This window comes from Solanum verrucosum, unplaced genomic scaffold (genome assembly GCF_900185275.1).
Source record: "Solanum verrucosum unplaced genomic scaffold, falcon-dt-bn FXZP01000157.1, whole genome shotgun sequence".
Lineage (NCBI taxonomy): Eukaryota > Viridiplantae > Streptophyta > Magnoliopsida > Solanales > Solanaceae > Solanum > Solanum verrucosum.
The window spans coordinates 1,247,541-1,275,366 of record NW_026020185.1 but is presented as its reverse complement, the minus strand read 5'-3'; the positions used below and the strand labels follow the sequence as shown (position 1 = coordinate 1,275,366).

The 27,826-nt window shown below is 38.9% G+C and overlaps 1 protein-coding gene across 4 annotated transcripts in view; it reads left to right on the top strand.

The window, feature by feature from the left end:
- LOC125829366 (E3 ubiquitin ligase BIG BROTHER-related) overlaps positions 1 to 27,826 on the top strand; it is an 882,037-nt gene that overhangs the window by 121,629 nt on the left and 732,582 nt on the right. The window contains exon 8 of one of the 4 annotated variants that reach the window (XM_049508598.1): positions 23,680 to 23,689. The exons of the other annotated variants lie outside the window; for them this stretch is intronic. The gene's annotated coding sequence lies outside the window, so the exon portion shown is untranslated. Of the gene's footprint in view, positions 1 to 23,679; positions 23,690 to 27,826 lie in introns of those variants that run through there. 4 annotated transcript variants of the gene reach the window in all.

Sequence of the window (27,826 nt, the reverse complement as noted above, 5' to 3'; positions counted from 1 at the left end):
ATCCTTGCCCTTGATTCGGCAACTATAGTCGGAGCATACTTAGCCAATTGAGTGACTTTCAAAGCACACTCCTTAACACTAGCATTTCCTTGACAAATATTATTGACGCAATCACCTTTGCCTTCCTCATCTCTAGAGGAAAGAAAAAAATCAAGAAAATCTCCTTTGAATTTCTCCCAATCAAGAGGACCCGCATCTATCCCCCTCTCACTTTTATATTGTTCAAACCAAACTTGATCAACACCCTTGAGTTTATAAGCGGCCAAATTTTCCTTTTCTACCATAAACACTCCCACAATTCCCACTATCTTATACACCTTATCAATAAACTCTTGAGTATCTCAACCTTGGAACCATAGAACAATGAAGGATTTATCCTAGTGAAGTCTCTTATCCTTGTTGAGAATGTACCCACATTTGGGTTCAATGGAGAAATGTTTTCTCTTTTATCTTGGGTCATCATAGTTTGAGCCAAAACTTGGAAAGCGGCTTAGAATTCGGCATGAGTCACTTGCTCGGCTAAAGGGTGAATCGGAACTTGAGAAACCCCCGGCTCCACATTCTCACCCACATTCCTTCTCACATAAGCTCTTCGAGGGGCCAGATCCTGAATAACATTGAACTGGACTTCGGAGAATGATCTCTATAGAGATAGACTCCATGGAATAAATTTAGAGTAATTAAAGAAGTGAAGTTCCCTAATCGCTTTGTAGCCTCTTATTCATAAGTGTGGCACGCTTCACACTCATGAACAAAACTCTATGCAACGCGGATTGTGAGTCATCCTAGAACCTTTTCTAAAATGTTGTGCTCTAATACCAAGGTTGTCACGTCTCAAAGTACACCCTAGACATGAAATGACGTATATTACCTCGAGAGGTCCTATAGAAACCCCTTTACAAGCATACAACATAATATAATAGAAAAAAAGTAAAGAATCTCATATGAATAGGAAAGTTTGAGATAAAAGTAAAAATCTAACATAGTCTTCACAAGACATTCTAGTACATCAAAAGAACTGGTCGGGATGTAACCCTCACACCATGCACAATGTTTGAAAACTAAAACATAGGAAAATGAAGTAAAAGCAACATGATTCTCGAAATATGAGGACTCACCAACTCTGCATACTTCAAGTTATCACCAACTAGCTAGAGGAAGTGTCTCACCCTATATTATTAAACAATATAGGCACAAGTATACAATAGAACATGAAATGTACTAAGTATAAGGGATATGCATAAAATGTAAAACATGATCATAAGGGGACATAAAGGAAAACATGAAATGCATGACCAAGCTAAACATCATAAGCCTTTAAAGAACATCATCAATCATGAACATGATCTGTGCATCTTAAAATCTCATTGAAACCTTCATATAAATATTTAGAGAAACATAGATCATTTTGTGGGATATTTACCATTAACCAACATAGACCACATGAGCTATAACGTGGTATCCAGTGTCTTACCCCCACTCCGAAAAGAGATGTCCTTGCTTGCCAAGGAAAAATGGTCCAGAATCATCTTTTCTATCAAATCTAAAGGCTAAGAAATATCTTGATCCAGTATTGGTTTACTTGAAGAAGTCGGTTTCTGAAAAAACCATTAAGGTTTTCTCCCGGGGGGAGATAGTGTCCTTCATTATCAAGGTCGATTGTGTGTTCCAAATATTGATTATTTGAGTGAACAAATTTTATCAGAAGCCCATAGTTCTCACTATTTTATTTACTCGGGAGCCACTAAGATGTACCGTAATTTTTGGGAGGTCTATTGGTGGAATAGGATAAAGAAGAATATTGTGAATTTGTGGCTAAGTGTCCTAATTGTAACTCAGTGGCACAATGATTTGATTTGGATTATTGTGGATCATATGATGAAGTCGACTCATTTTATTTCCATCAAGGCTTCTTATTAAGCTGAAGATTATTCTAAGTTGTATATCAAAGAAAATGGTTAGGTTGCACGGGGTGCCCCTATCCATTATCTTCTATCGTGGTGCCCAATTTACTTCTCAATTTCGGAAGTCATTCCAAAAAGGTCTTGATACCCAAGTTAAGCTTAGTACGACCTTTTATCCTCAAACCAATGAGCAAGCCGAGAGTACAATTCAGACTTTGGAGGATATTTTGAGAGCATGCGTAATTGACTTCAAGAGTAATTGGGATGATTACTTACCTTTGATTGAGTTTGATTATAACAATAGCTACCATTCAAGTATTGGTATGACTCCATTTGAGGCTCTTTATGGTAGGAAGTGTGGGTCTCCTATAGGATGGTTGAAGTCTGGTATGTTTCTTTGATAGGTCCCGAGTTAGTACATGAGGCTATGGAGAAATTTCAGCTTATTAGATAATGATTGAAAATGGCTCAAAGTCGACAAAAGTCTTATGCTGATGCTAGAAAAAGGGATCTTGAGTTTGATGCTGATGATTAGATTTACTTGAATATTTCACCCATGAAGGGTGTCATGAGGTTTGGTAAGAAAGGGAAACTTAGTCACCATTATGTATGTCCTTATCAAGTGTTGGGACGAATATGCAAGGTGTCTTATCAAGTAGACGTTCCCTCTAATTTATCGTTGGTACATCTGGTATTCATTTGTCTTTATTAAAGAAGTGTATCGATGATCTGGCATTGATTGTGCCATTGGAAAGTCTTGGTATTAATCAAAGTCTTTCATATTAAGATATTTTAGAGTAGATCTTAGACTGGCAAGTTTGAAAGTTAAGAAACAAAGAAGTTTCATCCGTGAAGGTGTTGTGGAGGAATCAAATGGTTGAAGGTGCTACTTGGGATGTCGAGGCCGATATGATGTCCCAATATTCTTATCTTTTTCCCTCCACTCCTACTCTAACTTGAGGTAGTTAGGCCCTCATGGTTTATTCTTACAGATTCATGTGTCTTAGTAATTTTCAACGTTTTCATATGCATAAATATGTGTTTTATGATATGATGTTTTAAAGTATGGGTTAGCTTGGAGTTGATTTTCTCATTGATATGTTCATTTATATTATTGCATTCATGTTGGGTGCTTAGATATCTTCCCCTACCCTATTTTTGTTGCCTTGAGTTTCATTCGAGGACAAATATTCCCAAGGGAGATATATTAACACCTCGGATTTTGGAAAAGGGAAAAGATTACATATTTTTTCCTACTGGTTAAGGTCTATGAACCAGCCTATGATTCATAGAATGTTCTATGTTATAGCACCCCGTAGTCTAGTAGACTAACTAGGGGTAAGTCTGAGGGAAACAAGCCAAGGACAAGGGGCAAGAGCCAAGGAAAAAGGGCAAGAGCCAAGGGAAGGGCCAAGGCTGCCCAACTTTCCCAAGGAACTGACCACCTTCCCACGATAGCCTTCATGGCTCGTGGTGCCACTCATGGTGGTGAGGTAGTAGCCTCCTCAAGGTTGCCCAAGTTGACCTGCTCCACACGAGCCACTTCACTGCTCATGAAGCCTTTGACGGATCGTGGGAGGGATCGTGGAGTTGCCTTAGCTTTTTAGGGGTAGGAGGAAGGTGTCTTAGCCACTAGTCCATGACAACGAGAGGGACCACGGCTAGTGGTAGGCACCACGGCTCGTGGAGCCCTCCATGAAAGGAGGCAGTGCACTGCCAAGTGAAGAGTATTTTGGGACTTTCTTGTTTTAATTAAAATAAAGTGAGGTCATTTTGCCTAAGCCTAGTACACCTATATAAGTGATTTTAACCCTTTAAACTCACCATTCAAGACATTGTTTCCAAAATCCCAAAAGAATACCAAAGTTCTTCTCTCAAATATTTCTCTCTCTAAAACTTAAAGAAGAAAAAAGAGTTCAAGCTAGGATCAAGGTAAAGTATCCAATCCTCAAGAATTTGTAGGATTTGTAATTAAGGTATGATGTCTCTTCATCCATGGAATCCCTTCATCCATGGAGCCCCTATGATTTCCTTAATTTAGAAGAAGAATTCCCCAATTCTAGTTAGGGTTTCTTCTAATGTTATGGGTTTTGATCCAAATGAGTGGATTTTGATTGTTTATGTTTGAATTGATAGAATTACATGTTTATAGGATGAATTTACAAGTACCCATTCCCAACCCAAGTCTAGAAAGATGAAATTGATATAAATGGGTTTTATGCCATGAAAGGGGAAATTGAGAATTTAGATGTATTCTTATAGGATTGATGAAATACATTATAGCTTTCTTGAGATTGAAGCATATAGATGTGAATTTCTTAAGAGTAAAGCTTATAGATATGAATTGATTGAGATAAAAGTATATAAATGATGAATTATGATTTGTAAGGCTTTGAGATTAGAATTGTCTTGAGACTAAGGTTGGTATGATGAGTGATGATTAGTAGGGCTTCTAGAGTAAAGCTAATATGATGAGTTATGATGATTAGGGCATTGAGAGTAAAGCTTATATATATATGAATGTTGATTAGTAGATAGAATCATTGTGGAAGGATTTACCCACATAATCTACTCTATGTGTGTATGAATGTATAATGTGAAAGGTTTTCTCGCATAAAATGATTCTAGGTTGAAATACTTGCTCACCTATAATGAATCAAAGCATCTATAAAATATGATAGCTTGAAGTAGTGATATGTGATACCTTCATGAATAGCTTGACTTGGTAAGACAAGACCATGCTTTGTAGCTTGAGTTAGTAGATCTCATGGATAGCCTTGGATTGAGCAATAGTACCCTTCCAATGGTAAGCTTGAACTAGCATGATAGGATGCTTGCATGATAGCATGACTTGGTAAGGCCAAACTATTTCATTGGTAGCTTGGATTGAGAAATGGTACCCTTCCTTGAGTAGCTTGGACTTGCATAGTACGGTGCCTTCCATGATAGCTTGGTCTAGCATAATGAGGTGCTTTTCTTTGATAGCCTTGAATTAGTAAATAGTAACCATTCATGGGTAATGACTTGTCTTGGACTAGTAAAGAAGTACTCTTCCACGAATAATAGAAATAGCTAAAGAGGGACTAGTCCCTAATCAAAGTAGTATAGTTATGATGAAACAAAGTTGCTTCAAGGAAGTATCGTAAGTATGTTTTAATATGATATTTTTTTGTTATGATGATAGATTAGCTTTCATTATTGCTTGAGTTGCCTTTCTTGATATGTTTGACTATAGGTGGATTGCCTAAGTCTTGCCTAAGGATAAGTGAGGTTACTACAAGAAGTGTTCCTCTTACACTATGATGATTTATGTGCATTGATTATGCTTATAACTTATGTTGTTATCTCTATGATTATGGTATGTGTCTTATGTTAACTAATGCCTATGTTGATGTTTATGCTAGCCATCATATTTAGTACATGTTTGTACTAACACATACTTTTGCCTACATTTCTTATCCAAATGTAGGATCCAACAATATCGATTCTTTCACTCGTGGCTATTATCATAGTAGAGCAAGGACTGAAGTTTTGGTGAGTCCTCATAGCATTCGAGAATTTGACCACCATTTTCCTTTATGTCTTTCTTTTATGTTTGAACTATTGTATGGGCTGTGTCCCGAAAATGTTCATATTTTAGATGGTTTGAGACAAGTGTAATAGACTTCCTCTTTGTTTTATGAAACTTTGATATTGTTGAAAATGTTTTTAATTCCCGCTCGTTTCTATTATTTTATGTTATGATATGCTAAGTTTTCTTGTATGAGGCCTCTCGGGGTCTTGTACGCCATTTTACATCTAGGGAGTACCCCTGGGTCATGACATATGGGTTGTAGACCAGTCTCGTAGAAAGTGGGAATATAAACTTTGAAAATCAATTTTCAGTATCTCATCCTATGATTGACTAGGATGGTCCATCGAATGAACTACAGGTCATTGATGGATTTCGTAGAGGCAATCAAGACTCAGTCAAATTTTGGGGTTAAAGTTGAGTTCTATGATTTGGGTCTACGGACCGTAGAAGGGTCTCGTCAAAGTTGGGTAAATTTTAAGGCCCTAAAACTTGGTCTACGGTTGACCAGTACGGACCGTAGAAAGTTCTATGGTCCTTAGATTGGACCCATAGACCAGTTCCGACAGTTATTTCTTAAGGATTTTTAGGTATTTTCTTAAACGTTTTATGCCTAAACTATGTCGTTTTGACCCCTATTCTAAGCTCTATATAAATACATTAAGTCCTAAATCTACCCATTTTAAACTCATTCCCCTAATTCCCCAAAACCTAACTAAATTCATTCTCCCAAATTGTCTTTTAAGCTAAGGAAGAAGAAGAAGAAGCCAGGGTTTCACTCCAAGGTCTTCAATTCACCATTTTTCTTGTGCTCCGAGTATCAAGGTACGTGTGTATTCACCCATGGAGTCCATTCCTCCATGGGGTACCCAACATTTTTAATTCCTCAATTGGGTTTCAATTAATCAAACTAGGGTTCTTCTTAATTCTCCATGGGTTCGATTCAATTATGATTCAACTGTTGTTTTTCAATCTTCTATTATATGATTTAATGTAATTACCTGATATTGAGTTGAGATCATATGAACCCATGCATGATCCATGATTTTTAACCATGAACTTGTGAAGAACTCATGAACCTATGAACTATGAATTCGAAAATATATGCATGTCCTATGAAAATGATGTTTATGATGATAGAGTGATTTTGGATGAAAGTAGCAATATTATTGTGAATTTCTCACATATGAATATGACTGTGAAAGGTATTTCTCACATATGGATTCACATCGGTAAAAGGTTTTCTCACCTATGCTTCAATTGTGTTTTAAGGAGCTATTCTATGTTTTGATTTTAAAGATGTCGATTGGTATTAATCATTGTCTTTCCTATGATGATAATTATTGATTTTTATCTATCCCACCAGGAGGGCTTTGAGGTAGAGGCTCAAATAGGGTAGTCTCTAGTAGCAACCTTTAGTCCGAAACTACTTGCCCCCGTAAGATTGTCTTAAATGCCCTAGCTAGTGGATCCACTTTAGCAAAAGATGATGTGTACGAATTTTTACCTTGGCAAGTAGAATCTCCTTCTTTCAGTATGAGGAATATACCAGATTCCACGATATAGCTCTCATGGTCTTATTATCGTTTAAAGATAACATCCCACAAAATAAATATGTTTCCTTAAAGCTTTCTTATGTCTCTTATTTTAAATGCATTGACCATATCTTATGATTTATACGATGTTGCTTCCTTAATCTTTTAAATGTTTAAATGTTGGTCATGCATTACTTGTTTAAACAATTCATGTTATCTTGTCTATTTAGTGAATATTGCCCCATACTTAGTATATTCCATGTACTAATGCATACTTGTGCCTACATTGCCTCATTAATGTAGGGTCTGATGCTCCCACCTCTCACACTTATGGCTAGCTGATCATTTTACCAGATTTGAAGAGTTGGTGAGTCCTCATGTTCTGAGGACCGAGACATATTTATTTTCCTTATATCTTTCTAGATTTTGGATGATGGTATGTGGTGTATGGGTTATGTCCCAACTACACTTATAGTTTAATAGATGGCTTGTCATAACTATGTTGACTTCCGCTTATGTCAAATTCTTTTATTATATGAAAGTTGCCTTTTAAATCTATTTTCTATTTATCTTGTGTGATGTATGTTAGGTGGATTGTGTAGGGTTTTTAGGGATCCTACCCACCATGTCACACCTAGGGGATGCTTTGGGTTGTGAAATACCCACATGCTAATTAAGATTTAAAATTACATAAACATACCACTAAGATTATGGAGTTTTAGCCAAGCATTCTGAATATTAAAAGAGTTTTACCAAAAAAAAAATATTCTCCATCAATGCTAAATGCTTGAATTCTCACTTCAATCCAATCGAACACAAAATTCCAAATTCCCAAGTACTAGCTAAAAATATCCTAAAGTTTGGAAGCTTTAAGTACATAATACTCAAAACAGTAAAAGATGGATTTCTCTCTCCAAACAGATCAATTTATATGTTTCTAAAATTTGGCAAAAATTGCACTATGCAGACGACTCAACAAAGTTAGTCGGGCTCGCTGAACTAATCAGTGAGTCACCAACTTCTACTTTTCATCACCTTTTCAGTTATAGTCTAGATCTTAAAGTTTCAATTGTGTTGGGCGATATCATTGGAGTTTGCCAAACTAGTCTATGAGTCGCCGATTACTCCTTTCTATTGCTGAGTTGGCTTGTGTTTCTGAGTATAATCTCTCATATTTTTGGCGAGCTTAATAACATCGCCAAACTGATCGGCGAGTCACCAAATGTTCTTTTCTATCACCGAGTTGGCTTTTATTTATAAACATAACTCTTTGATCTTTTTGGCGAGTTGAGACTCCTTCGAGGAGTCACCTAGTGACTCTGGTGAGCTTTAGCTTCACTAGTTTCTTCACCTTTTCAAGTTCTTGACTTCTTTTTCCTTTCATTTGTCCTAGTTTTGTCCTTGAGCTCTCTTTAACATCCCACATACTAGAACTACCAGATTGCAGATTTCAGGTGTCGCAGGTGGCAACCACGGGCACCATCCATGGACCGTAGGAGGACCCACGATCTGTCCTGCAGGTCCGTGGTGCACCACCTGCGTCCCTTTCCCAGAAACCCCCAGAAAAATATTATAAGTGTGGACCCACGGACCGTGGTCCGCGTCCGTGGATCAGATCCCAATTTTCAACCCCCAGAACCCCATTGACGGTTGACCAGCACAGACCGTTAGTCGATCGACACTCCATCGGTCCCGTCCGTTAGTGACCCCAACAACAGCTAAGTTAGGGGTCTTTTGGTCTTTTCCTTATGTGTTGGACACCTAAACTACATCGTTTAACCCCTAAACTACTTGGTTTTGGTCAGTTCTAGCCTAGAAACATATCTAGAACATACCTAAGTCAGATCATTCATCAAAACATAGAAAATTAGAGCGTAAGAGGAGAAAGAGGTCAAGAACCCTAGTTCAAGAATACAAGAAGGTTTCACCAGTTTTAGCCTCGAAATCAAAAAATTTCTCTGTGGAATTCGCCACCATGTATGTGGGATTTCACTAGTGGGTTCCTTTCACCCATTAAGTCCCTAGATTTCAGTTAAAATCTTGATTCCCTTAATGTTATCCAGACCTAAGGTTTCTTAAATGTCAAAATTGTTGGGTTTTAGGTTTTAGAATGCTTCCAAATCATATTATCATGTTGTAGTATTGTTTTACCCAGATTCATGCATAAACTCAGAACCTTAACTATGTAGTTCTTTTAGTTCATGAATTACAAATGCTAGATCAGTTAATTCAGTTATATATATAAGCAAGTCTCAGTTTTCGAATGCATTATTATCAGTATATTAATGTTGCATTCTCAGTTTGCATGTTGCATGTCAGTATTTTGAGCTATCCAGTATTATAGCATTTCCGCCATAAAGTGTTAACTACTTAATCAATTGGGAGAAGCTTAATACCAAATGGACTAGGGTCAGTCACCCTCAAGTTCCAGAACTACGTGCCTCGTAGGAAAAGTCCCCTTTGTTGGGAATTACATTTTAGTGATCACACCAGCATTCCTCTATACCTCTGGCAGGGTATATTTGGTCCTCTCGATGGGGCGTATACATCGGACTCCACATTTAGCTCATGTGGTTTTATGTCGGTTATTAGTAGCTCCCTTACAATTCAGTCATATTCTATTGCATTGAACATATTTTCAGTATAGTTCAGTATTCAGTCTCAGCATGTTATAATCTTGGCCATTGCATTCAGTTTAGCCATGTTCAGTATTTCCAGTATCCTTATCATGTTCAGATTATATCATTGTTTATTTTTCTTGTTCAGTTATGTTATTATTCAACTTTATTCTATCCTGCATGCTCAGTACCTTTCAAGTACTGACGCATACTCTGCACTACATCTTCTCGTGATATAGGTTCAGGTCCTTAGCAGTTAGATCACGCATAGATCGGTTCCAGATCTTTAGTTCAGCAGTATTAGTGGTGAGTCCTCATTCTTCGAGGACTAGTGACATGATTATCTTTCTTGGTTTTAGCTTTAGTTTTAGTTTTGCTAGATCTTTCTGGGGCATGTCCCAACATTTCTAGACAGTAGAGACTTTATTTCAGAGATAGTTAGTTTAAGCGTTAGTCGTAGAGTTTGACTTTCATTTTTATTCAAACTCTCAGTTTTTATATATTTAGACTTAGTAGATGGGTATTCCCAATCATTTCAGATTATTTATATGCTTTAGCTTCTTCAGAGTATTTATTGATTTAGTTTGCTTTAGTATGCTTATGATAAGCTAGCAGGGTTAGCTTGGGGTCACTCATGAGCCTAGGTCCCGTGTCCGCGTCCAGGAGGGGTACCGTTAGAGCGTGACGAACTTGATATCAGAGCACTAGGTTTAAGTTTCCAAGGATGTCTGAAAAGACGCACTAAGTAGAGTCTTTTTCATGGGTGTGAAGTGCACCACATCTAATGAGAGGGAGGCTATGAAGTGTTTTAAGAAGAACTTCACTCTCTTTAGTAGTCTTATCATGCGTAAGGTATAATCTATTTCCTCATTCTGACTCTTCATTTTGCATTTCAGATCATGCCTCCTCATATAGCTTATGGAAGGGGTGCGAATGCACTCAATGCTAACACAGCTCCTCTAGTCCCAGGAAGTTTCGAACGCAAAATTCAGGAACATCTAGCTATTGGCTCAGATTGTGACCAACCAGAAAAATCAGCAGATTCCAGTTCTGACAGATGCTAATGTTGGGTCAGCTGCAGCTAGAGTTCGTAATTTGAGTTCTTAGGATCATTGACTGGTGAGGATCCCCAAAACTTAATTGATGAGGTCAAGAAGATCTTTGGAGTATGCAACTAACTGGGAATGATTGGGTTGAGTTGGCATCTTACCAGCTTAAGGATGTAGCTCATATCTGGTATACTCAATGGAAGGAGAACAAGGGTACATATGCAAATCCTATCATTTGAGAGTGCTTCAATGAGACCTTTCTTGACAGGTTATTCCCAAGAGAGTTGAGGGATGCAAAAGCTCAGGAGTTTATGAATTTGAGGCAGGGTTGTATGATGGTCCAAGAGTATGGAGTCAAGTTCACCCAACTCTCCAGGTATGCTCCTCACATGGTGGCTGATTCCAAGGCTCAAATGAACAAGTTCATGTATGGGGTGTCCGATCTTGTGAAAACAGAGTGTAGAAGTGCTATGTTGCTGGAAGATATGAACATCTCTAGGCTTATGACCTATATTCAGCAAGTTGAGAGTGATAAACTTAGGGAACAAGCCAAGGAGAGTAAGAAGGCTAGGACAGGCTACTATGACTATTCTCAACAAAAAATGGGTGGTGGAAATCGCTTGCAGGTTCAGCAGAAGTCTCAGCTCTGGCACCTTCATCAACTAGTATTTCATCCTCCAAGTTTCGAAATGACCAGAGAGGTAGGGCATCAGGCTCTAAGTCTCAAGGTAGTATTTAAGGCACCAGAACTACCCAACTTGTCCAAAGTGTGGTAAGAACCATCCAAGCGAGTGTCTTGTAGGAAAGGAATGATGCTTTGGGTGCTGGCAGTCTGGTCACATGTTGAAAGATTGTCCTTCTAAATAGGGTTAATGAGGTAACAATGGTAGAGCTTAGTCCACAACTTCAGCAGCACCAGCAAGTCGCCCGACTCAGCAGGGTAACTCATTTGGTACAGGTGGTGGACCGTGCCAAAATAGGTTGTATGCACTTCAGGCTCGCCAGGATCAGGAAGATTCTCCTAATGTGGTCACCGGTACATTACGAGTCTTTAATCTAGATGTTTATGCTTTGTTAGATCCATGGGCTACTCCTTCCTTTGTAATTCCTAATAGAGCAGTCAACTTCAATGTTAGTCCAGAAACTCTATCAGAACCCTTCTCAGTATCTACTCCAATCGGTGAACCAGTTATAACTAGACGGGTATACAAAATTGCCCTATCACAGTCTCCCAGAAATTCGCCTCAGCAGATTTTGTAGAGTTAGAAATGGTATACTTCAATGTCATTCTAGTCATGGATTGGCTACATTACTGTTATACCTCAGTCAATTGTAGAATTAGGATTGTTCATTTTCAGTTTTCAGACGAACTAATCTTAGAATGGAAGGGTTGTAGCTTAGCGCCTATAAGTCGATTCATTTCTTACGTTAAAGCCAGAAAGATGCTAAGGGTTATCTCTATCTTCTAGTTTTGGTTAAGGATTCAAGCTCAGAGACCCCAACTCTTGATTCAGTTCTTGTAGTTAATGAGTTCCCAGAAGTGTTTCCAAAAGATCTTCTCATAGTTCCTCCCGAAAGGGAAATCGACTTTTGAATTGATCTCCTTCCAGATACCCAGCCTATCTATATTTCTCCTTACAGAATGGCTCCAACTGAGTTTAAGGAATTGAAAGAGTAGTTGAAAGACCTTATAGATAAGGGCTTCATCAGACCCAGTATTTCTCCATGGGGTGCACCAGTGTTGTTTGTGAAGAAGAAAAACGGTTCCCTCAAAATGTGTATTTACTATCAATAGTTGAACAAAGTCACAATCAAGAATAAGTATCCCATCCCCAGGATTGATGACTTGATTGACCAACGTCAGGATGCTAGTCATTTCTCCAAGATAGACCTCATATCGAGTTATCATCAGCTCAAAGTTAGAGATAATGACATTCTCAAGACAGCCTTCAGAACTCGGTATGGTCATTATGAATTTGTAGTTTTGTCGTTTGGCCTAACCAATGCTCCTGTAGCTTTCATGAACTTGATGAACAGAGTATTCAAGCAGTATTTGGACTTGTTCATTATCATTTTTATTGATGATATCCTCATTTACTCTAGGAATGAGGATGAACATGCAAATAATTTGAGAGTGGTTCTGCAAACTCTCAAAGATTGCCAATTATTTGTTAAGTTTAGCAAATGTGAGTTTTGGTTGCAATCCGTTACTTTTCGTGGTTAGATTGTGTCTAGCAAAGGATTCGAGTGGATTCTCAGAAAATAGAAGCAGTGAAACAATGGCCCAGACCTACCTCTTTTACATATATCAGAAGTTTCTTGGGTCTAGCAGGTTATTACAAAAGGTTTGTGGAAGGATTTTCATCCATAACCTCTCCAATGACTAAGTTGACGCAAAAAATTATCAATTTTCAGTGGTCGGTTGATTGTGAAAAGAGCTTCGGAGAACTGAAAACTAGGTTGACTACAACTTTTGCTTTGACTTTACCGGAGGGTTCAGACAGTTATATGATCTATTGTGATACATCCAGAGTTATCCTAGGTTGTGCATTGATGCAGCGAGGTAAGATTATAGCTTATGCTTCTAGACAGCTTAAGGTGCATGAGAAGATCTATCCGACTCATGACCTCGAGCTTACAACAATGGTGTTTTCACTTAACATTTGGAGACATTACTTGTATGGTGTTCATGTAGATGTGTTCACAGACTATAAGAGCCTCTAGTATGTGTTCACCCAGAAAGAGTTGAATCTTCGCCAGAGAAGATGCCTTGAGTTCCTCATGGACAATGATATCAGTATGCATTACCATCCTGGTAAGGCCAATGTAATAGTTGATGCTCTTAGCAAACTATCGATGGGTAGTGTGGCACATGTAGAGGAAGAAAGAAAGGAGCTAGCAAAGGATGTTCACAGACTTGCTTGCTTAGGAGTTCGTCTTATGAGCATATCAGATGGTGATGTAAAGGTCCAGAATGGGTCAGAATCTTCATTAGTAGTGGAGGTTAAGGAAAAGCAAGACAGTGATCCAATATTGCTTCAACTAAAGGGTACAGTCCATCAACAGAGGGTTGATGTTTTCTCCCAAGGGTAAGATGGTGTGCTTCGCTATCAGGGTCGGTAATGTGTTCCTAAGGTAGGTGAGTTAAGACAATAGATTCCTGCAGAAGCCCATAACTCCAGATATTCTATTCATCCAGGTGCCACTAAGAAGTACCGTGATTTGCAAAAAGTCTTTTAGTGGAATGGTATGAAAAGGGATATAGTGGATTTTGTGGCTAAGTGCCCCAATTATCAGCAAGTCAAGGTAGAACATCAGAAACCATGAGGTATGACTCAAGAGATCGACATTCCTACTTGGAAGTGGGAAGTGATCAACATGGACTTCATCACAGGTTTACCTCGTACTCGCAGACAGCATGACTACATTTGGGTGATAGTGGATAGAGTTACTAAGTTTGCACGTTTTTTGGCGGTCAAGACTATAAATTCAGTAGAGGACTACGCCAAGATTTACACTAATGAGATAGTGAGGTTGCATGGGGTTCCTTTGTCTATTATCTCGGATAGAGGTCCTCAGTTTACCTCTCATTTCTTGAAGTCATTTCAGAAAGGTGTTGGTACTCAGATTAATCTTAGCACAGACGGATGGTCAGGCAAAGCGTACCAGTCAAACCGTAAAGGACATGTTGAGATATTGTGTGATCAATTTCAAGGGTAGTTCGGATGATCACCTTCCTCTTATAGAGTTCTCCTACAATAATAGTTACCATTCCAGCATTCAGATGGCCCCTTATGAGGCATTATATGGGCGTAGCTATAGATCTCCAGTTAGTTGGTTTGAAGTAGGTGAGGTAGCCTTGATAGGGCCATATTCAGTTCATGATGCTATGGAGAAAGTTTAACTCATTAGAGATAGACTTAAGACAACCAGAGTCGCCAGAAGTCTTATGTAGATGTAAGGAGGAGGGAACTAGAGTTCCAAGTTGATGATTGGGTTTTGTTGAAAGTGTCACCTATGAAAGGGGTGATGAGATTTGGCAAGAAAGGGAAGCTCAGTCCTAGATATGTAGGCCCTTACAAGATATTGAAAAAGGTTGGTAAAGTGGCTTATGAGTTAGAGTTACCACCGAACTAGCAGCAGTGCATCTAGTTTTTCACATTTCGTTGCTGAAGAAGTGTGTGGGTGATCCAGCATCTATCGTACATTTAGAAGGTGTGGCTGTGAATAATAGTCTCACTTATGAAGACGTACCAGTTGATATCCTTGATCGTCAGGTTCGAAGGTTGAGAAATAAGGAAGTCCCTTCAGTCAAGGTTTGTGGAAGAGTTAGGTTGTAGAGGGAGCTACTTGGGAAGCGGAAGCAGCCATGAAGGCCAACTATCCTCACCTCTTTCCTTCCGATTCTATTCCAGTTTGAGGTAATAGTTTCTCTTCAGTTTTTCAGTCATTTATGAACAGTTTCACTCTTAGTATCATGATCCTTCGGGTTGTACTTGCATTTTCAGCGTATTTGCAAGTTCTTGGAACTTAAGTTCAGTCAGAAATCAGTTTCCAATGCTTAGTGGTAGGGGTTGCAGCTCTCTCCCTCCATTTCAGCTAGTTTAGTGTTCATTTGAGGACGAATGTTCCCAAGGGGGAGATAATGTAACACCCCACAGGCTAGAACTACCAGATTGAAGATTTCAGGTGTTGCAGGTGGCACCCATGGGCATCATCCACGGACCGTAGGAGGACCACGGTCCGTCCTGTAGGTCCATGGTGCACCTCATGTGACCCTTCCCTAGAAACCCCCAGAAAAATATTCTAAGTGTCGACCCACAGACCGTGGTCCTCGTTCGTGGATCAGACCCTAATTTTCAACCCCTAGAACCCCATTGACGGTTGACCAGCATGGACCATCAATCGATTGACGGTCCGTCGGTGACCCCGACAACAGTTAAGTTAGGGGATTTTTGGTGTTTACCTTATGCGTTGGACATCTAAACTATGTTATTTAACCCCTAAACTACGTGGTTTTGGTCAGTTTTAGCCTAGAAACATAACTAGAAGTTACCTAAGTCATATCATTCATCAAAACTTAGAAAAATTAGAATGTAAGCTGAGAAAGAGGTCAAGAACCCTAGTTCAAGAACACAACAAGGTTTCATCAGTTTCAGCCCTAAAATCGAAAGATTTCTCAGTGAAATTCGTCACCACGTATGTGGAATTTCACTAGTGGGTTCCTTTCACCCATTAAGTCCCTAGATTGCAGTCAGAATCTTGATTCCCTTAATGTTATCCAGACGTAGGGTTTCTTAAATGTTAAAATTGTTGGGTTTTAGCTGTTATAATGATTCCAAATCATATTATCATGTTATACTATTGTTTTATCCAGATTCATGCATAAACTCAAAACCCTAGCTATGTAGTTCTTTTAATTCATGAATTACACATGCTAGGTCAGTTAATTCAACTATATATATAAACATGCTTCAATTTTTGAACGCATTATTACCAGTATATTAATGTTGCATTCTCAGTTTGCGTGTTAGTATTTTGAGCTATCTAATATTATAGCATTTCAGTCATAAAGTGTTAACTACTTAATCAATTGGGAGAAACTTAATAACGAGTAAACTAGGGTCAGTCACCCTCAAGTTCCAAAAATACGTGCCTCGTAGGATAAGTCCCCTCTGTTGGGCATTACATTTTAGTGATCACGCCAGCATGCCTCTATACCTTTGGTAGTATTTATTGATTCAGTTTGCTTTAGTATGCTTATGATATGCCAATAGGGTTAGCTTGGGGTCACTCATGATCCTAGGTCCCATGTTTGCGTCCATGGGGTATCCTTGGGGTGTGACACTCTCATAGCTGAAATTCAAGCCATTTTACATTAGAAATGTACATAGACAAGCACTGAGGACTTGATTTGGTGAACTAGAAGAATAAATGAGTCCAAAATCTCTAACTCATCATTATCCACACTAGGCATGTGCACGAGAAGAGATAGGAACAACTCAATCTCTTTCCTTCTTTTATCCTTTCATCAATAACTTCATCACACACTTATCAATTCAACCATCTAGTGTTATAATGCATTGAAGTTCATTCCGCTTTCATTCTTTATGTTCCCCCAAACATATGTTTTTGTCCCACCTCAATGATTCATTTTCATTTACATCCTCTACCACAACTTAGTCTTTTTAGCTCGTATTTTCATCACTAGACATTAGTGAAGAATGAGCATTAAAATATAGGATTCAAAGAGCTCAAGTTGTGCTACATGGCTTCTAAAAATTAAGATAAGTGTCATGACCCACCACATCATCATTCCACTTAGACGCCACATGGCATAAGGTTGTCCATATGGAAGACTTATATTTGAAGAATAATTGTCCTTGGTTGAATATTCTAGAAATATAGAGAGAATTCCTTAGAAGACCTTATAATTCCATGGATTTGCATGGAAAGTCCTTGGAATCTTCTAGTTGTACAAAGAGTTCTAGACTAGGTACTTGTTCATAATTATTTTTTTGCTAATTAACCCCTAGTGAGTAGTATAAATAGAGGGGCACCCATTTGTAATGACATCAAGAAAGAAAAGCAAATCTTCCAACTCTTGAGTAAGAGAAAAAAGGCTTGTTAAGAAATTGTCTTTTGCCTTTGTTCATTCCGTTAGTGATCTAGTATTAAAAGTCCTACTTGATTTTGCGAGATAGTAAAAGATTCATGAATGAGTTGTGAAGTGCCTCACGATTTGTTTAGTAGAAGTCTAAGGTCGTGATAAAGTGATATCAGAGCAAAGTTTGACACTAAGGGAATGGCTAACAAGGTAGACCTCAATGCTACTATCACCACTAACATCAAGCAAGATGGTGGAAAGAAGCACTGAAAGGGAAGGAAAAACCTGGAGGAATGGACAATTGTTACCCAACCTTAAACCAAGCGAAGAACTAACATCCCACTTACCTACGACCATTGAGGTGAGTGAAGATGAACATGAAAGGGATCCCATTGATGTCACACTCAAAATAAAGTGGATCACGAAGTTGGACACAATGAGGCAGGCTGTGGAGATTTTAGGTAAATGCATGAACGAGGTTGATAAAAAGTTCTACACTCTCAAGGGCTTCACCCTTGAGGAGAATGACAACATTCGCAATGATTTGGATGGGCATAATCATGAGGAATATGAGATGAAATAAATCATCACTTCCTTAGACTGTCGGCTCATGAATGCATTAGTCACAATTGGAAACATGAAGTTCAAGATGGAAGCACTCAAGGGAGGAATTGAAGTTAGAGTATTTGCAACGTCTATTGGAGATAGGGAGGACAAGATTTGGGGTCCCAAGCCACCGAGGTTCAAAGGTGATGGTGTAACACAAGAGGTGGAGAATTTTCTTTGGCAGTTGGAGAATTACTTCAAGACTAACAAAGTGAAGAGTGACAAGAATAAAATAGACATGCTCGTGTTGTACCTCTTGGAGATAGCCACACTAAGGTGGAAGCGACGGGTTTCTGAGATAGGGAAGGGGATTTGTACCTTCAACGCATGGAAGAAATTCCAAGCTAAGTTCAAGAAAGCTTTATTTCCCAACAATGTCTCTATGAAGCAAAACAAAAGTTTTGGGAGTTGAAGCAAACGGCCAACATACGAGCATATGTGAAAGAGTTCACCACCCTCACGTTTCAGATTCCCAATGTGACAAATGAAGATATGTTTTCCACTTCATGGTTGTATTGCAAAATTAGGCCAAGATGGAGTTGGAACGTCAATAGGTTTGGACTATTGATGAATCCATCACCTAGGCCGAACCTTTAAGAGATTTTAGGCATGGAAAGCATGACAGAGGTAGAGGAGAAGAGATAAGAGGTAGTCATGAAAAAATGTGGAGATTGTGGAAAAATAAAAGAGCAACAACCATGTTCCAAGAATCATGACACCTATAAGTCTGATCGATGGCAAGATGTTTGGATGACAAAGCGATGTTGAGAGGAAGGCACAAACTACATGTGAAACAGTTGCTATATATGTGGTGGGATGTATGTCTATGCAATATGCGCTGAACGGAAGAATTGTGGTGCCATATTACATGAATTAAAGGAGAAAAATGCACAAGAACCAGGGCAAATTTAGGCACAATGCAATTGGGTATGATTGGACTATGCGGAGCTATCACAAAGCAATTAGAAAAGCTAAAAAGAATACAACACACAATATGTAGACATCACGATTAATAGATGACCCGCTTCTACTATGGTCGACACGTGTGCAGAAGCTAACATCATAACTAAGACCGCATCAACAATGTTGGGATGAATAACAGTCTAAGTAACACCTGCCTAAAGACCATCAATGCACTATTGGATCCTGTGTGTAGAGTCACTCATGGAGTAAGCATCACACTAGGAGAGTGGAAAGGTAAGACCACATTATTATCGCTCATTTAGACATCTTTCACATAATTCTCAAGAATGAGCTCTTTCAAAAGTGACACAATGATTGATCCCTACTTCCAACGACTATTGGATATGGAGAGAGAAGGAACATGTATGGTTCCCTTAGTTAAAGTACGAAAGACAGAAAGAGAAGCCCAATTATTAGTCATGTAGCTTGTGAAGGGCATAAAGAAAGGGGAGCTGACATTTATGTAACACCTCAGAAATTGGTAAGTTGAAAAGAAAAGGAAATTTTCCCAAGATATTGAAGGAAGTTGGTGCTACAGATCGACCTACGGTTGTAGAGCTTTCTAGGGTTCGTAGGAAGGGTCTCCTAGACATTAGATAAGATTTTTTAAAATTTCAAGTTTCTAAAGTATGACCTACAATTTGACAGGATGAATTGTAGGAATTTGTAAGAGTTGTAGATGGCTCTCAAATAAAGGATTCACATATTTTATTTAAGACCTCAGACCTATAGAAGGATTGCACAGGTCGTTGTTTGTTCTACGAATCATATAAGGGGTCTCGTAGAAGGGATCAAGACTGTAGACCAAATGATGGACCATAGAAAGGTCTCATGGAAGTTTGAAGGATTTTTGGGTTTCTGAAGTTGGTTCTACGGTTAACTAGTATGGGACGTAGAAATGATCTACGGACAATAGGTTCCAATAGTAGATCACACTGATAGTTATTTCTTAAGGGTATTTGGGTCTTTTCCTGTACATTTAATACCTATACTATGTTGTTTTGACCCTAACTTGAAGTCCTATAACTACATTTCTATTCCTAAAACTAATCAACTCTCTCATTCTCTCGAAACCCCAGATCCCATCTACATTCATCCTCTCCAATTCTCTCTTAATTTCAAGGAAGAAATCTAGGGTTCAAGTTTCAAGCCTCCTTTTTCCTCCACTGCTTTTGGGCTTTTACTAGCAAGGTATGTGGGAATTCACCAATAGATTTCATTCACCCATTGGGTCCCTAAAAACTCCAAGTTTCCAATTCAATTTCATCAAAATTGATTATGGTTTCATCCAATTCTCCATGGGTCTTATTTGTTATGTTGAATTTTCATCTTATTATGAATGATTTGATTCAGTTTCATGTTTTCAAATCGATATCATATGGACCCATGCATTATGCATCACTTTGACTATGAATTTATGAAGATATGAAGCTATGAACTTATTAATGATGACTTATGAAAAGTTATGCGTGATTTATGAAAAGGATGTTGAATGAACTAAGGTTTCTTTTGTGATAAGCATCAACAAAATTGCGAAAGATTTTATCACGTACTAAGGAATCATGGTTGTGAAAGGTTTTCTCACATATGTATGAATCATGATTTAAAGGAGCTACTCTATAATGAATTTATGATTGTAGTGGTAGTTTAATTGTGTCTTTCCTAGTATGACAGTATGAGCTTGTTTATGATTACTTCCGTTTGGTTTTAACTTAGCATTGAGAGAACTTTGAGGTGGAGGCTCAAATAGAATAGTCTCTAGTATAAAACTCTAATTCCAAACTAAGAGCCCCCGTAGGATTGCCTTAAATAACCTAGATAGTGGATCCATAAATAGCACATGAATGAATGATACAGAGTTCTACCTTGGCAAGTAAGCTCCTACTTTTCCGTGAGGGAGTTACATCAGTTTCTATGTTCTAGCTCGCATAGTCTATTGTCGGTTAAAGCTAATCTCCCACAAAAATGAACTAAAGTTACTTCAAAGTTTTTATGAAGCTTTCATTATGATTTTAAGATGCATTCACCATTTTCATAATTTATGGTTCTTTCAAAGCTTTACTATGTTTTAGATTTGCATGGAAAGTCCTTGGAATCTTCTAGTTGTGTAGAGAGTTCTAGCTTGTACATAATCAATAATTTGCAACTAGCCCCTAATGAGTAGTATAAATAGAGGGGCACACATTTTTAATGGCATCAAGCAAGAAAAGTAAATCTTCCAAGTCTTGAGTAATAAAAAGCCTTCTTAAAAAATTCTCTTGTGCCTTTCTTCATTCCCTTAGTGAACTAGTATTAAAAGGCTTACTTAAGTTTGAAAGATCATGAAAGATTCATGAGCGAGTTTTCAAGTATCACACAATATTCTTAGTAGAAGTATAAGGCGGTGACATCAGACTCAACAAGATTGACTAAGATCAATGTTAAGGGGAGGAAACTTTTGGAAAGTGACTGTTCAGAAAGAGCCTAAGGTAATTTCGCAAGCTCAACCACATCTAGGATTTCTCCTTGAAATACATTTGGGGAAAGTTATACATAGCATATGATTAATAACGTTTCAAAGACACTTCATCCAATACTAAGTGTCAACGATAGTTAGTTAGTAATATAACCCAACAAAATAAGTTGGGTTCGAATCCCACAGGGAGTGGTATGTGTTTGAGAATCAAGAGCCAAGTGTGAATATGTTTAAGTCAATCATAGGAATAAATATTTATGAATAAAAGTATAATTCAAATTAAAGGGTGACACAAGTGTCAAATAACAGGGGTGTTTTGGTTGTAATTATCAACTACAATAACAACAAATAACACGAATTAACAAGTAATGAGACGGGTTCTTGGGATGTGATTAGATTATAGGCTAAGGTAGACAAATAGGTAATTAAAATTGTTAGTAAATAGCTGTAAATCAATGAATAAGCTAGACTTTAATAGGGATAAACCTTCTCTCGAACAATTTACCCCGAATCAAGTTGGTTTCTCTTGATCACCAACAAACAACAATTAAGAACAACCTACACTTTAGTCCATCCACCCTCTCGAGCTGAATGTGTGGAAAATGGTTTAGGATTCACTCTCTTGAGCTGAACCCATGACAGTCGAATACCCACAGACCATCAATTCAGTAATCTTGGTTTTAAAACCTCTCTCTCGAGCAAGTCAAAAACACTAAGATAGAGTTGCATTTGCAACTACAACCCTTTAAATTAAACCACAATTATTGATTGAAATCACTTTTAAACAACATTTAAACTATCAATTAGCAATACCCATAAGCTAACTCAACCCATAATCACATAATCACACCCTAAGAATTGAAGTTTGAGCTAGACATTATAAAAAGATAGAAATCATTACCAAATTGTGTTTCCATCAACTAGGTAAGATTAATTTCATCTTTACAATGGTCCAAATTGAAGAATCTCAAAGACCCACTTCCAATTTCTTAAAAATGGAAAACTTCAATTCTTCGAAGCTAAGGAAAATATTGTCTCAATACTCAGAGTTCCAACTAAAAAATTTACTCTAATGAATGTTCAGAATAAAATTTCATACTAAACATAATATTTGAAAATGTATTTATAGTCGCCAAAAATATGCTCTGAAGGGCCATTCGACGCATTAAGTCGGGATCGTCGATCAACTTGGCGTTCCACCCTTTGATCATTTCCATCGCCTTTTTTCTTTGGTCTTCATCATCTTCAAGTTATGTAACTTTGGGCGATCCAATCACTGCATCACGTAACCATTCGACGACTAGCCGACTGCTTCTTTCTCTTGCCGACTTGATTTTCTCCTTCAGGGCTTGGCACACTGGAACTTTAGGCAAGGTAATAGCCACTCAGAGATTCATCCAGTGGATTAGGCGATCAATATGCCTTCTTTTCTTCGTTCTTTCAGCTGCCTTGTTCGTTTTTGCTCGTTAGTGTCCATGCTTTGTTCCTGAATCCAAATATCTGGAAACAAGGATTTTACATAAGTTATTGGCACAAAATAAACATTTGAGGACACTAAATCTATCCAAATAAAGCCCTAAATGAGTCTAAATCGTGGACTCATCAACACCCCCAACATAAAATTTTGCTTGTCCTCAAGTAAAACTCAAGTTCAGCGGTTCAAAAAGGATATCTCAAACAGTTCTACACAAGACTCAATCATGAATGCACACAAAAGGACAGAACTTACTCATACAAAGATCAATTGTGTACTCAAAGATTCAAGTTGTTACTCACCATTATCAAAGATTCTCAAGTTCACAATACTTGTTTCAAATGCAAGTTCAAGCTCAACAGAGGTACTCAAATTCCCTCACACAAAGAATGATTCCATATTCACACACAATGGTTCAACAATTTATATCTCTGGAATCACAATTAACACTCACACTCACAAAGATGAACACATGTATCACTCCATCCATAGGTTTGCCCTTATTTTCCAATCAACATTTGTTTCAACTCACTCAAGATCAAAAAGGTATTTTGAAGGCTTGTAACGGGGCTGGGTGTAAAGGTATGGTCATTTAGGCTCAATGGTTTCTATCCTCATGAAATGTGGTGTGAACAACACTTCCTTCCCTTTCTTTCATCATTCTCATTCATGCTCAAAAGTCACCCTATTATTCACTTTCCATGGACTGTTGGATATCCCATTTCTTTTGGCATTTTCACAACTTTATTCCATAAATTTTTCATTATTTTCTTCTCTCTTTTTTTGTATGGAGGGGTTCCATCTTTCTCAAAACTATGGGTCAAAAGGGACTTCTTTGCACTTTTTGATTTGCCTTATCTTTTCACCACACCCCCAACTTAGGCTTTTGGCCTAAGTTGGCTATTCAAACAAACCACCAATCATGAGGATTAAGGGTGAAGGGATAAAGAAAGGTCACAATTTTCATCAAGTTTCTTCCAAGAAAAAGGTAAGGCTCAAAGGATGTTCAAACAAGGATCACACACTCACAAGGTTGGCCACAAAAGATGTATAATGTTAAATTGTTTAACACTCTTCAAAGTTGCCTAAGATCATTTCAAGAGATTAGATCACTTAGTCAACCGGACTAACGAGGAAAATTCTAGGTGTCATCACACAAGGTTCACGGTAAGCTCATCACACACAAAGCATTGACACCAATGTCAAACAAGACTCCACACTTTCGCTATTTGTTCTCAAATGCAAGCAATAAAATATCCAAAAGTCAAATAAACAAGACAGAGATGGAGGTAAACAGGAATCCTATCTAAACAGTCGCTCTATCTATCTGGGTATCAGTGCTCGGAGTAGTGCTTGGAACCTGGGCATCAGTACCCATAGCCACATCAACAGTACCACCAGCTCCACTAGGATCAGTTAAGGGTGTATCTGCCAAAGAAGCTTGAACATCCGCATCTACCATGGCCTCCTTAATATCCGCCCTCATAAGAAGCCTCCCAAGCATCTCCTTATCCATCTCAGCCTCAGACTCAGGATCAACTACCTCCTCAACTCTAACATCATCTCTGGTGGTATTTGAAGGCATATCTGGCTCGATTGGCACATCTGGGATCTCCACCGTCCCAAAGATCATGGACATGTCGATGGACTTCAACTGGTCCACATCTCTCCTCAGTGCAGCAATGGTGGCTATTAGAGTCATCACCTGCTCGGTGGCCCCTTTCCATGCTCACACACCAATATCCTAGTAGCAAGGGCTGGCTGAATCATGTCCGGAATAGAGGCCTCAAGTCTGGAAGCATGATGATCGGCAGAATGGGCTAGTATCCCCATCCGGAGTATTGCAGCCTGAGTGAGCAAGAGCCGGGAAACAGTAACAGTAGTAGCTCTGGGAGGCAATGTACAGCATAGGAACTAGGGGTGTCATAAGGAACGGCGCTAGAAGTACTTGAAGGCCTAGGGGCCAGAGTAGGCAAATATGCCTCTACAAGTAATGTGTATGTGTCCACAACTGAGGAATAGTCCATCAGGGCTACCTTCTTCTTCATCGCCTCATCTTTTAAATACTCCACGCCGATTTTTCGAATATCAGTAGAAGATGTAGGAATCACTTCCACATCTTTCTTCTCATCTCTATGGACCCGAGCTTGTTTGCATAGCTCGATAATCAACACTGAAAAGGGGAGAGAAGTCTGGCACTGCTTGGCCCTCATGACCATCTCTTGTCCCATAATCATCCCTAGATTTATCCTTGTCTCATCAATGATGCACCTCAGACAGGCTGCTTTGTCATAGAGGAGAATCGACTCGTTCTGGGATGGCATAATGTTACTGCTGATGAACCCAAACCAGAACCTTGCAGCTATGTTTAGAACTTTCTTCTCAATAGGTGCTCCAACTTCAAGCCATTTGGGGGTATCATCTGATATGATCGGGGACAACTACTTCTTCATATTTTCTAATGTAGTTGTTTGGATCATGTGTTGGCAATCGTCATCAATATCATCATGACATTCAAGGATAATATTAATAGCCTCACTATCACACTTGACTTTCTTTCTCTGGACAACTACATAGTTAACTGGCTTGAATGTAGCTGCCTGCTTCTTTGTATGTGGTACCAAGGCTCTGTAAGCAGCGTAGAACTCTCGGACCCAATTAGGGATGTAAGGGCCACAGGGCTTTATGAAGAGTTGGAAGTTATGCGACTTTAGGCAACTCATTATCTCTGGGTACCTATGAATATCTCCATCAGTGGACACACTCTTCTCCTCGATAATGGTCCTCAACCCCTCGGTCTTCAGTCTATTCATAGAATTGGGAGGAGGACCCTGTACTTGTGGTGCTAGGACCACGACATGTGCTGGAACATGAGGAGGAATAGTGGTGACCTGAGGAGTCATGATCCTAGATGGATCATTCATCCTTTGAGATCGCAGGTTTGCCCTCTGTGCTCCTACTAGGTCATTATCTTCAGGCTCAGAAGCCGCAGTCTAATGCTCCTGGTGCTCACCCTCACTTTCATAAGTGGTGAGTTGAGCATCGTAGATACCGTCATTGTCGGAGTTTGTCACAACCCGATTCCTCGAATCATGATGGCACCTACTATAACCCACCAGTAGGTAAGCCAACTTGTAACCCGGAACAACAAATAATGGGTTTGAGGGCAAAGGCTAAACAAGAGTAAGCAAAAATTTAAGATAACAACATACACAGGCAGAAGCAAACAAAAACATAAATACAAATAAAGATCCCTCCCGAAACCTGGAAGTCACTAGTATAGAGCTACTACAAAATGAGTACAAGTCCCAAAAGTGGACAACAGAGATTGGACTGTCTTGAAAGGTAAAAGACAAGTCTATATATACAGATGGAGATTGAAATAGTACAAAACGCCGTGTGCTCACTCCCGTCTCCGGATCAGTCTGCTCCAAGCTCGATCAACGCTGGCTACTAGTGCCTGGACCTGCATCATAAAACAGATGCAGAGCATAGCATGAGCACCAAAACAATAGGTACCCAGTAGGCATCATAGGTCGCCTGAACTTGAAAAGTAAAGGCAATATGAAAAGAAGGAATAACACAAACCGAAGTCAAGAACTAAAATCTAACTAACAATGGAAAGCACACGAGTGTAGAAAGAACTAACTAAAGTAATATATAAGCTAACTACACCTAACTGGACCCCCATAAGCCCAGAAGGTACACTTGTGCGCAAGTTACATAAAAACCTGAACGGACCCCCATAAGCCCGACGAGTACACAAAATAACTATAACTAAAGAGAATTGCATATGAGAACCCAAGAATCAAGAACACGAACTAGAACCTCAACCCCAATTAGTAGAGTATAACAGTACGGAGGCCGGACCTCGAACCGGATGCTCACCAGAAGTACCTAAGTAACCAATCACAAGTATCAAGTATATGAGGCTGGGACTTTAACCGGATGCTCTCTATAGGTATCTGGGCAATAAAGGTCGGAACTCTAACCGGATACTATATATAAGTATCTGGGCAATAGAGGCCGAAACTCTAACCGGATGCTCTATAAAGGTGCCAATGTAGCTGCTGAAAGAGTCCTAATCGATCCACACTCATAAATATCCGTGGAACGCCGTCCATACTTAGCCAATCAATGTAAGTCCTTGGAACCAAATCGAAAATCAAATTCAAATCGCGAAGTAGAATTAGTGTCGCCGACGTAACTCATGAAGCCGTAACATCGGGGAAAATAAGGATAACTAAAGTCGGAGCAAGTGTATCGCTTAGCTAAGGCCCAATCTATCAGAATCAAGTCTGCTACACCAGTCTACAGGGATCTAAGTTAGCCGAGCGACGTCGAGGCAAAACTAAGGCCAATCGGATCCGAATCATGTATTTCTAAGGCAAGCCCTAGTCAAACCTAAACTAAGGCCCAAATGCTTCAACAAATAGTAAATTAAGCATGAAAACACTCCACACAGCGAGGAGGGTCCATTAATAACACAAAGCATGCTCACAGTTACTCGATAATTCTCGAAATAGGCCGAAAACATTATTTTTAAACACATATACGTGATTCAATAACTACCAACCCAAATCCCAACTAATCAACATGCATTCACACTCTCAAGCTCAATCTAAGAGAGGGAAACCGTAGCCTACCTGTAGGCCGATCACACGCGCTCCAAAATCACTTCTTCAAAGCTTTCCCTTTCCGAACGGTCTCAAAACGCTGCCCCGCTATCAAAAATAGAGTCACAACGTTAATACAGTCGTTTAGACACCAAAATCACAACAAACAGAGATGGGTCAATTTTGGAGTCAAAATGAGAATCGTGGAACCTGCGCTGGAAATTCTGAAATTAACCCCAAAAGTGGGTCCTAACCAGTTTCCCCAAGCTCATATCCCAAAATGGGACACAATTCAGGGCTCGGGACCAACACACTATCCACATGCAACCAAAACCCAAATTACACTAAAACGGAACAACAATAGCAACTACTATTTACAAGAAAATATCAGAAACGAGGGTCCAGATGATGAAACCAATCACACCATG